Genomic DNA, 14,819 nt, shown 5'->3' on the forward strand with positions numbered 1-14,819 from the left:
GATAGGCTTTTCAAAAGCTCTCAGCATCAGTCTAGCTCTTCTCCCTTTGAAGACAACCCAGACTTGACTTGACTGGAGATGGAATTAAGCCAACATTGAGCATTCTCAACACTTCCAGTCGTAGCCTCTCCCCAGAGAATTTATAATCTTACAAAAAGGATTAATTGATTAATACTGAAGTTGACCAATGGATAGGAATCTTTAGCTCTCAAGAACAATTCTGCTTTTGGAACAGAAAGTCTCTTGAGTTTTTGTTTCAGTTACTATGGGTTAAGTTCTATTAGGTTTTCTCCCAGTTTGTTTTATTAGAAAATGGTATTTATTTGACTGCGGTATGCTACCTAAAATTGTTATAATTTGTTTCTTTATTTCCATAAACATTGCTGTGTTTATTTTGGAAGAGTGGTTACTTAAGCAAAAAAAACCCAACAAAGTAAGCGTAAAAATACATTGGTTATCTCCTATACCTAATTTTCTCTTGTAATCAGTGTATATAACTTTGCTATAGCACCAATTAAAAAAAAAAAAAAAAAAAGGGAGACCGAAGAGAGACATTAGAATCTATTTTCAGGATGGCATATCAGACCACACGCACTTAAGGGGTAGAGTAGATTTGTTATTTTGGGCAGTACTGTGGAACTTATGAGAAGCTTTCTTTTTTTATACAAAGTTAGTTCAGAGTAGATTAAAGTTTATTTCAAACTCAGCATATTTGACCTCAAGCATCATAAGAGTCATGTAGAATTGGCTCATGCTATTAAATTCTTACAGCGAGCTCCATAATAATGATTAATTTCTTTCATAAACTCTCTTCATAATTAATACAGGTTTCATTGTGGGCACTGCTATTCTCATATTGATTATCTCTACAATTTAGATTGGACTTGTAAAATGATGTCTTTGTTTACTCTGATGACCAGACATTTATTTTATTTGGATAACTCTCATCATTTGCGAACTGAACTGGGGATATTGCTACCATAGAAATTACAAATATTTCAGAGCTGCTTCATGCAAGAGCAGGGATAATTTTTTGGCACCTGAGATTAATAATACTTTGGTGTTCTCTGATGCCTCTCATCTGAGAATCTGAGTTCTTTATGAACATCAATTAATTAAGCTTTAAGACACCCTCCTGAAATAGGGAAGCATTAGTAGCCTCTTCCACTGATGGATAAACTCAGATTTAGAGATGTTGACTGATTTAGTCAAAGTCACCTGCCAAGTTATCATGAATGTAACCCAGATTTGTTGACTACCAATCTTGTCCTTCAGTTGTAAGGATTTTCTTTCTCCTGGCATGATAATTTTTGACGTGGCATAGTTCCTTTTGGCAAAATATGCTTTTTAAAAAGTAATGGGTGGGGATGCTTTAGCTACTTGAAGAAGTATGGACCTTTCTTGTTGCTTGTTTGTTCTCAAAAATAATTTAATTTTATTTCCAGGATTCTCTCATAAGCTGCAGTTAAATCAGTAAACTTTGAAGACTCTAATAACCTCTTTGGGGGAAAAAAAAAGGGATTTTCACATTTCTGACAGGCTTCATGAAAAGCAGCTTTAGTGAGAAAAGCAGAAAATAATGAATGATGGGACTGAAATTTGAGCGTATTGAAAGAAAAGAGCCACACACCAGATTTTGTAACATCACTCCGTACACTTTATACAATGTTATGCAACAGGTGAACCTTCCTCTTGGTCAGTCCTGTGCATTAACAATATAAATCCACCTTATTAAAATATTTTAAAAGGTCCTTCTCACATAGCTCCAGTCCTGAGAGATCTCAAGGATGGGGGCAGTATATTTTTTTAGTTCTGTTGCCCAGAGTCTGAAGGGTCCTGACTCCCATGGGAGCTGCTGAGCTCTCCTTGTTTTGTTAACTTCAGAGGGTGCCAGGGAAAGTTGCAGTGACTGGCAGAAAGCAATCTTTAGAAAGCCTTGGAGACAAACAGTAATTCCAGCTTTTGAGCTGAATTCAGCTGTCCTACTGTTGCCAAACCTACAAGCAGGGAGGGGGAGATGTGGATGTAACAGGCGGCACGTATATCCGTATTAATACTTGCAGTACAACATCCCCCATGCCTGAGGACAGTAAGTGCAACTGAGGACATAGTGGAGTTTACAAGAGTACCTCACATGTTGAGATGCTTTATAGTCCCCCCTGTGAATAGCCTAGCGAAAACCATATGTGAAATATAAATACACTGGGACTTTAAAATGGATCTGTATTCCAGCCTTTTAAGTTAATTTTGTAACACACTGCATCTGAGGGCTTAATGTGTGTTGTATCCGATGCTAGCTGAATAGTGCAGGGCTTAATAAATGCAGTATGTACTGGAGACACTAGAGAGTCCGATGGACGATGTGAAAGGAGAACAAGAAGGTGGTGGAAATACCACATTTTAGTGAAAGAACAAATCCAGTCTGAACCAACTGGCTGCTTGCTTGCTTCGGTCTGAAGGCAACAATGAACTCCTGTTGTCATGCTGAGTCAGTTGGCAGTGACTCACTTTATCAGTCTCAAAATTGTCCGGCATTTCATCAGAACTGAATTACACAATGGGTTTTTCCTTTTCCCCCTTTTTTCCCCCCCCCCCAATACACTTGTAATATTAATAGTCACATAAATCATCTGACGTTAACATGTTTCCTCATTAACTTTTACTTTTTTAATTATAAGATTAGTAATCATACAACTTCCCAAAGAGGGAAATACAGTAATCCCAAATCTGACTTGAAATTCTCAAGCACAAACTTTCTTAGTTATGCACTTCTCTCAGTTAAAAATAAGTTAGAGCCTTTTGTTACTTTCCGCAGGATATTGGCATAGCTAACATATGCTCACAATTGTTCAGCTGAGGTATGTGTTCTCTATTGGGTGTGGAGAGAAAATTTGTATGTGGAAACAGCAGCCAACATATCAGGGTTGACTATTTCTCCCCAGCATGACTTTTTTGGTTATTTCTGCAAAAGTCTCTCGGAGAAAACACTCGAATGTAGTATTTTTTCCACTGAAAGAGTGCATGCATGTGAAGTGACTTATTTTGCAGGCATATTTATTGCTTAAACACAAAAATACCCATTATCTAAAATGTAAAATATGTGATTCTGTAATGAAAACATAAGAACATCCTCATGGTCTCCATAGTCTGTGAAAAAAGTTAGGTCTTTGAGGATTTATATCTAACTCTGCATATCAGTGCACTTCACTGGATTCTTTGATTTTAGCACCCACACTGTTACACAGTTTCAATCAAAGTGGTATGAATAAACTAAAAATGTGTAAAAAGTGATGCTGAGTTGGCTGGACAGCAATGCATCTGTTCTACAATCCAGCATTTCCAAGTTCAGACATCTTGTGTGCCCTAATTTAACATCTGTATTTGCCACCTGCATGATTAAATTGTGTTCAATCAAATCCATTTTGTAATTACAGATTTAGAGCAAAAATATGTATCTTCAGTTTTTAATCTTAGAAGATTTGAGATATCTGGAATATGTTCTGTGCCTGTCCCAACCTCGACATCCTATCCTGGGTTTAATCCCATCCGTCTGTGTTTGTAATCGGTCCTGGTGGCTATGAAATGGAAAGCTTCCAAGTGTCTTTGAATAATTTTTTTAATTTTGTTCTTCAGTGGTTCTAGTTCTTTGTTGTTAATCAGATCAAACCACATTTCCACTGAGGCTGAAACGGTGGTGTCATCAGCCTGTAATCTGTCCCTCTGAAACCTCCTTCAACTGCTTTTGTAAATTTAGTACCTCTCTGTAAAGTTCCTTGCAGAGGAAAACGTGTGCTATTTTTTGATCAAAGTCCTTCTTGTTCTCCGTGAAAATTTCAAGACACTTGTTGATGCAAACGTAGAGGTATGTGTTTCTGAGAGCAACACCAAGTGGGAACCAGGGACATCAGTCTGCCTTTTTCACTTGAGTTAGCCAGGCTGCCAGTGATAGCAGAGTGATTTTTGTCTTTAGGTTCTACAGTACAGTCCTGGGGAAGTTTGGTTATTACTTTTTCACTCAGTGCGGCTGAAGCAGCTGTATATCAGAAGCAGTAGAAATAGTTTCAAACATTCTTGTTTCAATTTTGTTTTTGTTGTCTAACTAATTAGTAAAGACATCTTTTTCTGTTTTCTCTTTGTTATTGGATGGTATCTTAGGTAACACTGTAATAATATTTGTGGGTTTCATTTTGATACAGAATTAATAGCAGCATATAAGGACATACCATTAATTGTCTATATGCTTATGGCCATTAGGAGGTCATTTGTCATGTTCAGCTGGCCAACCTGCACTAATGTCACTGTTCAATGCTGCTACTTTTTCTTTTATTTTTCCCCCGTTTTTTCACTTGGAGATTTTTATAGTGGACAACTGAATTTACAAGTCTCTAAAAGAAATGTTTCAATCATTGCTATCAATTGCTTCTTTTGTGTTCCATTGAAGGCAATATCATTAAGGTAAAATAAGGTTGCATCTGTCTTGTTAAGCAGAGCTTTTCTTTATAGCATAATCAACTAGTAAGCTTATTTCTGGGTCTTCAAGACACAAAGGTGTCTAATGTTGAAGAGCAGCTAGGAAGTTTGGAACACAGATTTAAATTGTCATTGCAGCTACGTTTAATAATGATAATGATAGCACTAAAAACATCTCACTTTCACAATCATCAAACTCATCAGAGTTCTGCTTCAGTAGTTTCACTTAACATCTTATCTTGAAGGGTCTGCAGAATTGAGTTGTCTGCACTTTTTGAGATGGATGTGAATTTATCCTAACTTCTTGAACGATTTTTGACAATGCCTACACTATACTGTTAAAGAATTATCTTAAGTTTTATATTACTTTGGTACATGCATACACTTGTTCCCTGTTGCTTTCTTCAACTTCTCTTGAAGTCAAATAAATGAATATTCTCGTGTGTGTTAACCATTAAGCTCCACTTTTTAACACTGGTGTCTTTAATATTAACAGTAGAGCAAGAAACCTGCTGTCTGGATTTAATAGTTAGGATTGAAAACCTGAGTGAAGTAGCTATCTTTCGTTAGACCCTTGTCACGACTACTTAATGGGAGGCTTTAGATCTCTTGTAAGCTCATGTTCAAAACTTATTTCATTTATTACTTTCGTTTTAGCATCTGATGACAAAAGGTTCCATCAACTAGCAGCATCTCTCTCATCAGGCCCTGAAAGCATTGTTTATTCCCCATGTAAGTAGGTAGGCAAAAGTGTACATTTTTTGCTGTCTTTTACAAGGGACAGAAATCATTGTGCTCGTCACTTCCCTATTAAGTTTTAGAATGTTTAAATTTTTCATTTGCCAATTAAAATTGGAGCCTTATTTTTCAAGCATCATGTGTTCCTATTTTCATGTAAACATTTCTAAGTGGCAGATCTTGAACAGTCATCACTAATAGAAAAACACCACCGGATTGTTCCTGTATCTGTCAGCATTGTAAACATAGGTATCATGACTCATGGACTCTTTGCCAAAGTAGATAGAAGTAACAGCAGCAAAATGTACTAATATCTCCACTGGGACCACTGTGAGGGGCTGAGGAGAGTTCTGCTGTAACTTGTGTTACAGTAGATGCAGGCCTCACATCTTGGGTCAAATGTATTTCTGCTTTTGAAGCTGTTGGGGCTCTATCTCATCAGTCACATCTGTGTGCGTTTTGGTTTGGTGTTTAAATGGGAGGGCATGAGGAGCACCTCTCTAAAAGCCAGTGTTCCTCAGATGCTTTCAGTGCTGAAAAGAGAGAAATACGCTAATTTAACAGTACCATACAATTTGTTCATGTGCCTTTGTTCACGTTTGTCATTGGCATTTTTAGTGATCCTCTATAGCTTATTGCTTTTTTTTTTTTTCAATCTCTCTCATGGCTGCAGAGCAGTATGCATCTGTGTGTCAGTATTACACTCTCTGTGCAGTATTAGATGTAGTTCTGTTAAGTGAAATCTATCAGTCTCTCAAGTAACACTTCATTTAAATTGTTTATTGACATTTTCTCAAAGATGAGGGTACACATACTGCTTTAAGAGTGAGAAGGATTTACTGGGTACTGTGAGAAGTCCCAAGAAGCTTTCTGTGTATTGAGAGCCTGGCTACAGCAGGAGAATGTGTGGGATGGTCTGCTCTTCATCCACCGAGTACTTCCTTGTCCCCACAGGGATGGTTTTAGGTCCAGAGCTCCGCTCAGAAATTCCCAGGGCTTGATCTAGTCTTGAGTGCACATGAGACAACTGAGTACTGAAAGGCTACGTTAGCAGGAGGGAGTTGGAGTATGAGGAATGGGCTTAAGGCTGTTTTTTACTGTAGTGGAGACGAAGGGACTTTCATGCAAACTCAAATCCATGGAGTTAAGGGTGCTTATGGCTACTCCTAAAACACTGGAGTGCTTCCTCGCCATTTAATTGTGACAATGGAGTAATTCAAGTTACAATGTTTTACTTCAAGTTTATTGTCTGCCACAATTTTCATTTCAACATGCTTCCTACTCTTTAATCTACACTTCTTTAAGCTGTTAGAAAAAAAATTGCAAATGCCTTCTTTTACTCTTGTAGGCAGATTTTTTTTTATACTCCTTGAGGGGAATGAGATAACTTTTTGCACTTTTCCCTTATTTTATTCCCCATTTTGCCTGTCTGCTCCTTGTTGGCTTTCATTCTTCGATCAATTCCATCAATTTTAATTGGAATTTTTTTTTCCTGTCTTCTCTTGTGATAAAAAGATATTTTCATGTAATCTGTTTCTTTGGGCCCAATGGTAAAAGGGCTGTCTTTGGGAATTTGGACATCTATTTTCCATTAAAATGAATGGAATATAGTGTTAGTATCTTGCAGGGATTTGAACACCTTTGAGCTATTGTGAAGCAAATATTCTTGTTCCTCTGAAAGGGAGCTCTTGCCATAGGTAGGGATGGATAATCTTGAGCTTTGAGACCTGTGGATAGTGCTGAGAGCCTTTAAGTCAACTCTTTGGTTTCATTTGTCTTGCACATAACTTTTATTTTCTCAGAGGAGTAGCCTGTAAAGTAATCCCAAAGAACATCCAACATCATTAAGTACCTAACACCAAAAAATTATAGAAATTGTTATGTTGTGGCTTATCCAGAAAATTATGTAATTTGTGTTCATCATATTTTGAGACAGGGGTCAGACAGCTGACTTTTAGGAGTATGGTAAACTGGTGCTTTTTTCCCTGGTGGTTGACTTTTTGTGCTCCAAAATTACAGCTTTAATTTAGGAGGTAAAAAGCTTGTAGCCTGCTTGACTGTGAAGTTCTAATTAAAGATTGCACTAGATGTGAGCTGACACTTGGTTATTTGCAGTCAGCCTCCTAATACAATAAGTCTTGGATGTTTGAAGCAGTGTTGACTCTGAAGACTATTGACATTCATTTAAATGTTAAAACTATTTGTTGTTTTACTGTTGGTTTTACTTTCAAGAAATAAGGCAGGAAGAGAAAAGAGATAATCCTGTTACAGAGACCTTGAGCATTGTTGTCATATTTTGATACCTTGAGCCCTGAGTAGTGTTTAGATTGAGACCACAGTTTGGGAGAGTAACGCCCCATAAATTCTCTTCATTATAACCCTATGACTACCTTTTTTTTAATGATTATCAGCACTAGATGGATGCATAAGCTGGATGCAGTGCCTGAACAGGCAGTCCCAGTTCTCGTGACTGAGAATAGATGTCTTGCACCAGGTAGCCTTTAACAGGGCACTCCCAATTTCCCCCATAAACCCATATCTGATAATCCCCAGTGGATTTTTATGGTGTGTTACAGCTTTACTGTATGAATCCCTAGGAATTACAGATTGAAACTCAGTTGGATGAATGCATGATGTATATAGCTTCATATTTATGTGCGTTTTCTATCAGACATGATTTTTGCCTCATTTGGTTCCTGGCCCACAAGCGGTCTACTGAAGCTAGTCGAGACTTTCATTTAGCTGTAGTGGTAGAACCTTTGTTTCTGAAACAGAAAGCTTTAAGGTATACTGCCATTTATGATTCTAACATCTGTGATGTTACCACAGCGTGGTAAAAACAAATGTCGATTCATTCTGAGACCACAACAGAGAGTACTGAAAGTCATATTTGTATCCGTATTCTCACCGATATTTTGTTGGCTTCAAGACAACTCAACAAATGGAACAGTAGGACAGCAAAGTACCAGTTAATATAAAGTTATCTTTATTCCAACTTCTGTTTATTTTGTTGGGGTTTTTTTCATTGCATACTATCAAATGGTTTCACAATGTGACCTCTGATTTTGAAACAAAACAAATTAAATGTTAGTTAGTGCTGATTAGTGCAATATTAACACTGATTCTTTATTTACTCAAAAATCAGGAAATGACAAACTTAATTATGCCTAATTGTTCAGATATTACAAAGGGGATCTCTCATTACGTAATCATAGACCATCTTGGTAGCAATACCAAATATTGCAATCATAGCTAATAATTGCAAAGAAAGTTATAGAAAAGGAGCCCTTTGACCATAAAATCATATCTAACTCGGGCTCATTACAAAACTTGACTGAAGAGTAGCACTGAAGTTGGTACACTTTGTTTCCATTATATCATTTTGAAAATATTATGTCACCTTGTTCTGCATGTTCTAGTTCTGTAATGAAAGACCCTTTTGTTCAAATACAGGCAAAATGAAATAGTTGTTTGTCTATAGGATACCCAACCTAATTTCTGTCAGGCTCACACCACCACTAACCTCACCAGATCTTCCAATTTTTATAGGTCTGATCGAAAGAAAGGCTCTTATCGCTGCTGTTATGTAAAAGAAGACCTGAGGCTTAATTTTCAGTTAATACAACTTTTCACTTTTCATTTCTTTGTCTTTAAATAATAAATTCTTTCATCTTTTCCTTAAAAAATGAATTTAGATTAATATTTCAGGAAAATAAATGCACCTCAATGTGTCCTTTAAAACAGCTGAGCAAACTGTGTTCAGATTATCTAAAAATATTCTCCTTTAGGCTAAAACTAAAGGACTAATTGGAACCAGTCTTGGCTAGTTTTTCTAAGAGGACTTACCTTATATAAAGTAAAAAAATATTCAGACCAGGACATTCCTTTTCTTTATTACATCTAGTACATCGAGTTTTTTATTCTTCAGAAACATCTCTGACTAAAAGTTGCAAAGATGATGAATCCTGCCCACCGACACAGAAAAATGATCCCCCTGAGGTGGTCTTCAGATAATCAAGGTTTGTGAAAGTGAAACTTTTGTACTTAATTTTGGCGGTGGTAGTGCTAGTAAAATGGTTGCATCCTTACTAGTATTCCCTATGTGTTTGATACAGAGGTCAGCAGTTAAGTTTTTTGTTGGAGTGGGCTTCTCACAATAACAAGGATAAAACTTTGTTTGATGTTTTATTCATTTCCATTTCTTTACTTCATGGTATCTGTAATATTTAGTTTGCCCCAAAAGAGAATCAGGCACTTCTATACACTTAGAGGTCAGACAGTGGCCTGAACACCCCCAAGTCCCTGTGTCTGATATTTTCTATTAGCTGGCTGTGGGATTTTAGGGGCATACATGCAGAAACACTAAGCATGCTGACCTAGCAGGAATTTGGGACATCTGAATCTGAGTCCAAGGGTGAAATTTTGTGCTGAGCTGCTTCAAAGTGTGATACAAGCCACACAGCTCTGAGGAAAAGTCTAGCTTCTTCAGTAACTTACAACTTCAGTCTGCCTGGTAAATGCATTGGTTTCCCCTTACCTAGAATACATGGAGAAAAATCTTATATAGGAACTTTCACACAGTGCCTATATTTGAGGAAAATAATCCTGTATCAGCTGAAGGGATTTCATGGTGAAGTATTAGATGATTAATGGCACTTAGTGTTGCTCTTTTCAAATATTACAGCATTACTGTACATGCTCTGACTTATTTTTAGTTTTTTTATGTTGGCCGTATAGCCTTTGCTTTAAGAAAATAAATAAATAATTTTCTAGTTTTTATAATTGCATAGAAAAGCTTTAAAAGTACTTGGGAGCATAATAGAGATTTAAAAAAGGAAAAAAAAATCCCTGCCTTTTAAAACAATCATGCAACTTTTAGAACCTATTCAAGATTTTTTTGATGTTTGAAGTTTCAATACTGTTTGTCTCTTTTCTGTAGAGATGTTTTTTGTCCACTTCATGTATAGGCAATCAAATTAAAGTTAAAGTATGGAATTTCTGTCTTTGTACATCTGATACACTTAAATTGCATTTTTGTTTTTATTTTCCCAGAACTGGCTATTCATTTGGGGGGCAATACTCTCAGATGTGATATTCTAAACTAGAAGATAAGTACCTCTTGGAAGAGTAACATCTTTCAAAATACTGACATACATATTTTCCAGGTAGAATGGCTTCATGCTTATAAGCTTATGAAAATATTCAGTTGCACCCAGAGGGTAAAATAACAGGTTCGAAACTATTGCTACTGATGGCTCTCTCTTTTTTTTTTCCCCCTCTAGATCAGATTTTCATTCATGATAAACCTAGTGCATCTCAACTGATATGACAATCACTAGAGTTGCAGAAGTTTGTTTTGGTTTGTTGTTTTTTTTTTTCCTTCTACTATTTAAAGAGGGTAAAAATGAAGTGATGGCCACCTAGAGCTTCAGCATTTTCACTGTGGTTTGTGTCATAACCGTCTACCATTACGACAGCAATCAAATTCTCCTGCATGCTCCCTAACTTTCTGGGACAAAAATAGAAATCTTTGATAGGCATCCTAGTTATCTGGTAGAAGAGAGTGATGGATGTGCATCCTGACTTGTTTGTTACTGTAGCTCCTTTCAGATGGTAAAACTACTTTTTAAAACTACTTGTTCCATTTTGGATGGATTCAGTATGGATTTCCATAAGGAAATCATCAAACTTCTAGTCCTTAAATGTTGATGGAACTGCAACATGACTCTTTATAATTGAATTATAGGTAACCTTTGGGAACCATATTGTTGTATAATAGAGGGTGCACCATACGATGCAGTAAGCTGTGTAACAAGATCCGATTCCATTGTAATTCCACGGCTTGGATGAGGGCCTTACATGTTAGCTCAACGGCTAAATTGGTCACAAATGGCCTGTTGATGCAAATAAAGGTAATATCCCAGCACTGTGTAAGTGAAGAGGATGAACATATACACAGCCAAGGCCACATACGTAACTGCAGGTTGTTAGGTGTTAAATAATTACAACACAGTCCACATGTCCAAGACAGAAAGCTAACACATGAACATCCCAAGTGTGTGTGTGTGTAACGGGGAGATGGGGATAAAGCATGTGGGAGTCTGAGGACTTTTTGTGTGGTTTTGGTTTTTGAATTGGAAAATGGTATATTGGTATGATGCTGGTCTTCTGGAGTTTGTTTTATGAGGACTCAGTCCCTGTAGGTGGTGATTGATACACACCAACGTTAATGGGTATAGAAGCAAGGGATTGGCTTTGTTGGGACAAAATGTCTTATATTGCCTAGCTCTCACTGTCACAATTTACTGATGTAGCAGCAATATTTACCCAACTCAGTACTAGAGTAATGCAGTACTGTTGTATCTGACATGGGATTATTATTCAGTGGAAACACCGTTTTGCAGCCTTTGTGCAAAATGGACTAAGGGTTGTAAAGGATCAGTCATTGTGCAGTGTGTTCCTTTACCAAAGTGCTGGTAGTGTCATCATAAAAGAAAGTGAGCGTTTATGGTACTTGGTACATATTACTTGCAGACAGGTTTTCACAAATCCACTGAAACTGTTGGAGACGTACCAGCTTTGCATTTGATCTATTATTCAGGACATTCTGGGATTAAAAAAAAAAACACCAAAAAACAACAAACAAACAACACTAGAAAAAACAGTTCTGGTTCAGCAAGTGCACCCCAGTCTGGCCAATCAATTGGACTGTTTGAGAGCCTGATCCATAGAGGCAGCATAGCCTGAACTTCTGATCAGGAAAGCCTGACATTGCAATCTCACTTCTCTGTTCTCAACAGAGTGGTTAACTCTTTACATTTAGTTTTTACTATCTGTAAAATGGGAATGACAGTAGCTTTTTGCCAAAGGAAGTTCAGATTTGATTTGTTAATGTGTATGTGCAACTGAACCATGGAATGATGGATCAAAGTTGCTGAATAAAAGGAAAGTATTACTTAGTTGGAGGTCTGGCAGTAAGTAATGACTGCTGAGATTGGAGAGCAATTGAGATTCTTTGCATATTGAAAGACACCAGAAGTGCGCCGTATTTCTCTCCTCCTGTCTTCAGCATCTTCACCAGTAAATCTGCAGGGATAAAGAGCTTTTGTGTGGTTCTTCTACGTTTTTGTTGACCCCTGCTGATGTAAATCAAACATACTGTCCTCCTGTTACCTTCAGGTTTAGAAAACCTATTTTTAATCACTTCATACAGGTATCTAATTTGAATCAGCCTGCCACGCTGCAGGACTCTTGTGCTTTTTTAATTGGCATCTTTCTCATTATGTTTGAACAAAGTTGCAGAGACACTGCAGGACACCAGTAGAGACATCTGAATCACCAATCCTGTTGGGCTGGCAACATGATGGTGTGATATACCAGGGGAGTCTAGGAGATCTGTGTATGTGGTGAAGGGGACTAAGTGGAAGCAATCAAGTTCAGACATGTTGCTGCGTTTCTAGGTCCTGCCTATACCATCTGAAAGAGAATTGCGACAGAAATTTGCCTGGGATTTTTGCCACCATTATGGTGTTACACCAGTCTCATTTCTAAGAACAATCCTTAGGATTCTAGTAAAGCAGATGTTCCATTTATGGAACTGTTGTAGGGCAGGTATGTGGAGTACATCAAAACCAGTGTGTTAAGCCACCACAAGGATGGGCAGGATACCCAACCAGTTCAGGGAGTCAGTTCCACTTGAGTTTCTTTGGAATTTGAAAATCAGCCCTTAGATAACTGCTAAGAGGCCAATTTTTTTTTTTTTTTTTTTCCAAAGGAAGTAGCTCATGGCCTCAGACATGGCTATATGATGCTGTGACTCCTTTTCCAGTTGTGGTTGCCAAAAAGATATGTCTAAACTCAGAATGTTGGTGTGCCTGGCAACATAAAAAGACCTGAGAACTATAGAATATGTTGTTTGGCACTGAAGCACCTTCCTTCCCTCTCAGTCTGTCATCCAGAATTTTGTCATTTGCAACAAAGACTTTCACGGTTCTGGTGGACAGTTTGATTTTTCCTGTCTCCCCCTTACTACTGAAGATCAGGGTGTTCTTAGGGCTCTGCAGCTCCTTGGGAGAACTGTAGATGGGTGCCCCTGCTGTGCTAAGCACCAGAATTTTCCACCTGCTTTATGGTGCTAGTCATGTTTTCATTCTTTTTAAGGCTTTGCTAGTGGTGTTGGGGCTCCTTTGCCTCCCTAATGACAGTTGCTAGAGATTAACTCTGAACTGAGAAGATAAGTTTACAGAAAAAGAAAACCATGAGTATCATCTACTGGGTCGACCAGCATTGCCTGTTCTTGCATTCAGGATGGATAATGCAGCTTTCTCCTAAGATGGCTGGGAGTCCTCTGTCCCAGCCACTTTCTTGTGGGGTGACCCCATGTGTGGCATAACCAAACGTTGGTGTCTCTGCCATGGCAGAGGTATGTTCCTGGGCAAATGACAAGGGTTTGCTTGCCTGTTCTGTTGTGTGGCCAAGTGTAGGCCAGCCATGTGAGTGCCATGCAGGCCCTCACCACCACATGGCAGGTGTGCGTCCAGTCCTGTGATAGAGCTGAAAGCCATCGGCAGTTAAATGTCGTCTTTCCTCTTCCTGCAAGTGAACCAAGTACATAGCCATTGACCTGCACACTTAATGGAAAGGATGGATTGCAGGCCCATGGGAACGTGGCATGATAGTGAGCAGGCTCTCATTGAGCATTTTGAATCAAGGAAACAGGGAAACATTTTTATGTTGGCAAAATGTTAAATCAGGATTCACCGGTCAGTTGCATGGCTCAGGATTTTTTAATGCTCTTTTTCTATGATTTAGGTAGAGACTGAATGATTTATAAGACAACAGAGAATCGGACCATTGATGGTTTGGATCCATTTAGAAAGACTCATGGGCAAGGAATCAGTTGTGCAGATCACATCTTGTGGGACTTTTCATTCAGGTCAGACAGATGTTTGGATTTTATAAAGATTATGGCTAATTGGATTAATTTCTGATTGAGGGCCAAAACTAGCTTAAGTTCGAATCTACTTCATATTTGCTACTTCATATTTGTTGGAATCTACTTCATCTTGAGGTTTGAAAGTGTTTGGTTTTAGTTCTACAGTTCTGCATCTATACAAACACCATGCAACTTTGGAAGGGGTGGCTTTGGGTTCCAGTTTGGGTCTGGCTCTAAGCATTGCCATAACTGTATGGAATCGGGCTCAGTTCTAAGTGTTCTTACTGAGATTCAGGCTTCCTCAAAATATGAGGGTATTTTGGCCTGTGATCCTGGTTCAGATACATATATGACATTTCTAGAAAGTTACAGGAAGTAAGGATCTAGATGCCTCCCAACTTAGAGGTTTTGGATCTGGATTAATTGTAAATCTGAACATTTTTTGAATTTAAGTATTTCCAACTTAGTACTCAGTTTTCAACCTGAATGTTTGTTAAATTTGAAGGGTTCAAGTCTGTATTTTATCCAAACTTGGCACATTTTTAATTTCTCTTCAGATTTGTATGTATAAGGTAGTTAGGACTGAGGAATGAATGTTAGGTTGGGGTCAAATGTTCCAGAGTACTAAGAACTTCTTCCATCTGATATCCTCATTCTGGTGTAGATGTAGTTTTTA

The 14,819-nt window shown here is 37.9% G+C and overlaps 1 protein-coding gene across 6 annotated transcripts in view; it reads left to right on the forward strand.

Moving 5' to 3' along the window:
- ZBTB20 (zinc finger and BTB domain containing 20) overlaps nucleotides 1-14,819 on the forward strand; it is a 487,918-nt gene that overhangs the window by 11,179 nt on the left and 461,920 nt on the right. Inside the window, exon 2 of one of the 6 annotated variants that reach the window (XM_074594408.1) lies at nucleotides 9,137-9,227. The exons of the other annotated variants lie outside the window; for them this stretch is intronic. The gene's annotated coding sequence lies outside the window, so the exon portion shown is untranslated. The remainder of the gene's footprint in view (nucleotides 1-9,136; nucleotides 9,228-14,819) is intronic. 6 annotated transcript variants of the gene reach the window in all.

The sequence above is a fragment of the Larus michahellis genome, chromosome 1 (genome assembly GCF_964199755.1).
Source record: "Larus michahellis chromosome 1, bLarMic1.1, whole genome shotgun sequence".
NCBI classification, from domain to species: Eukaryota; Metazoa; Chordata; class Aves; order Charadriiformes; family Laridae; genus Larus; species Larus michahellis.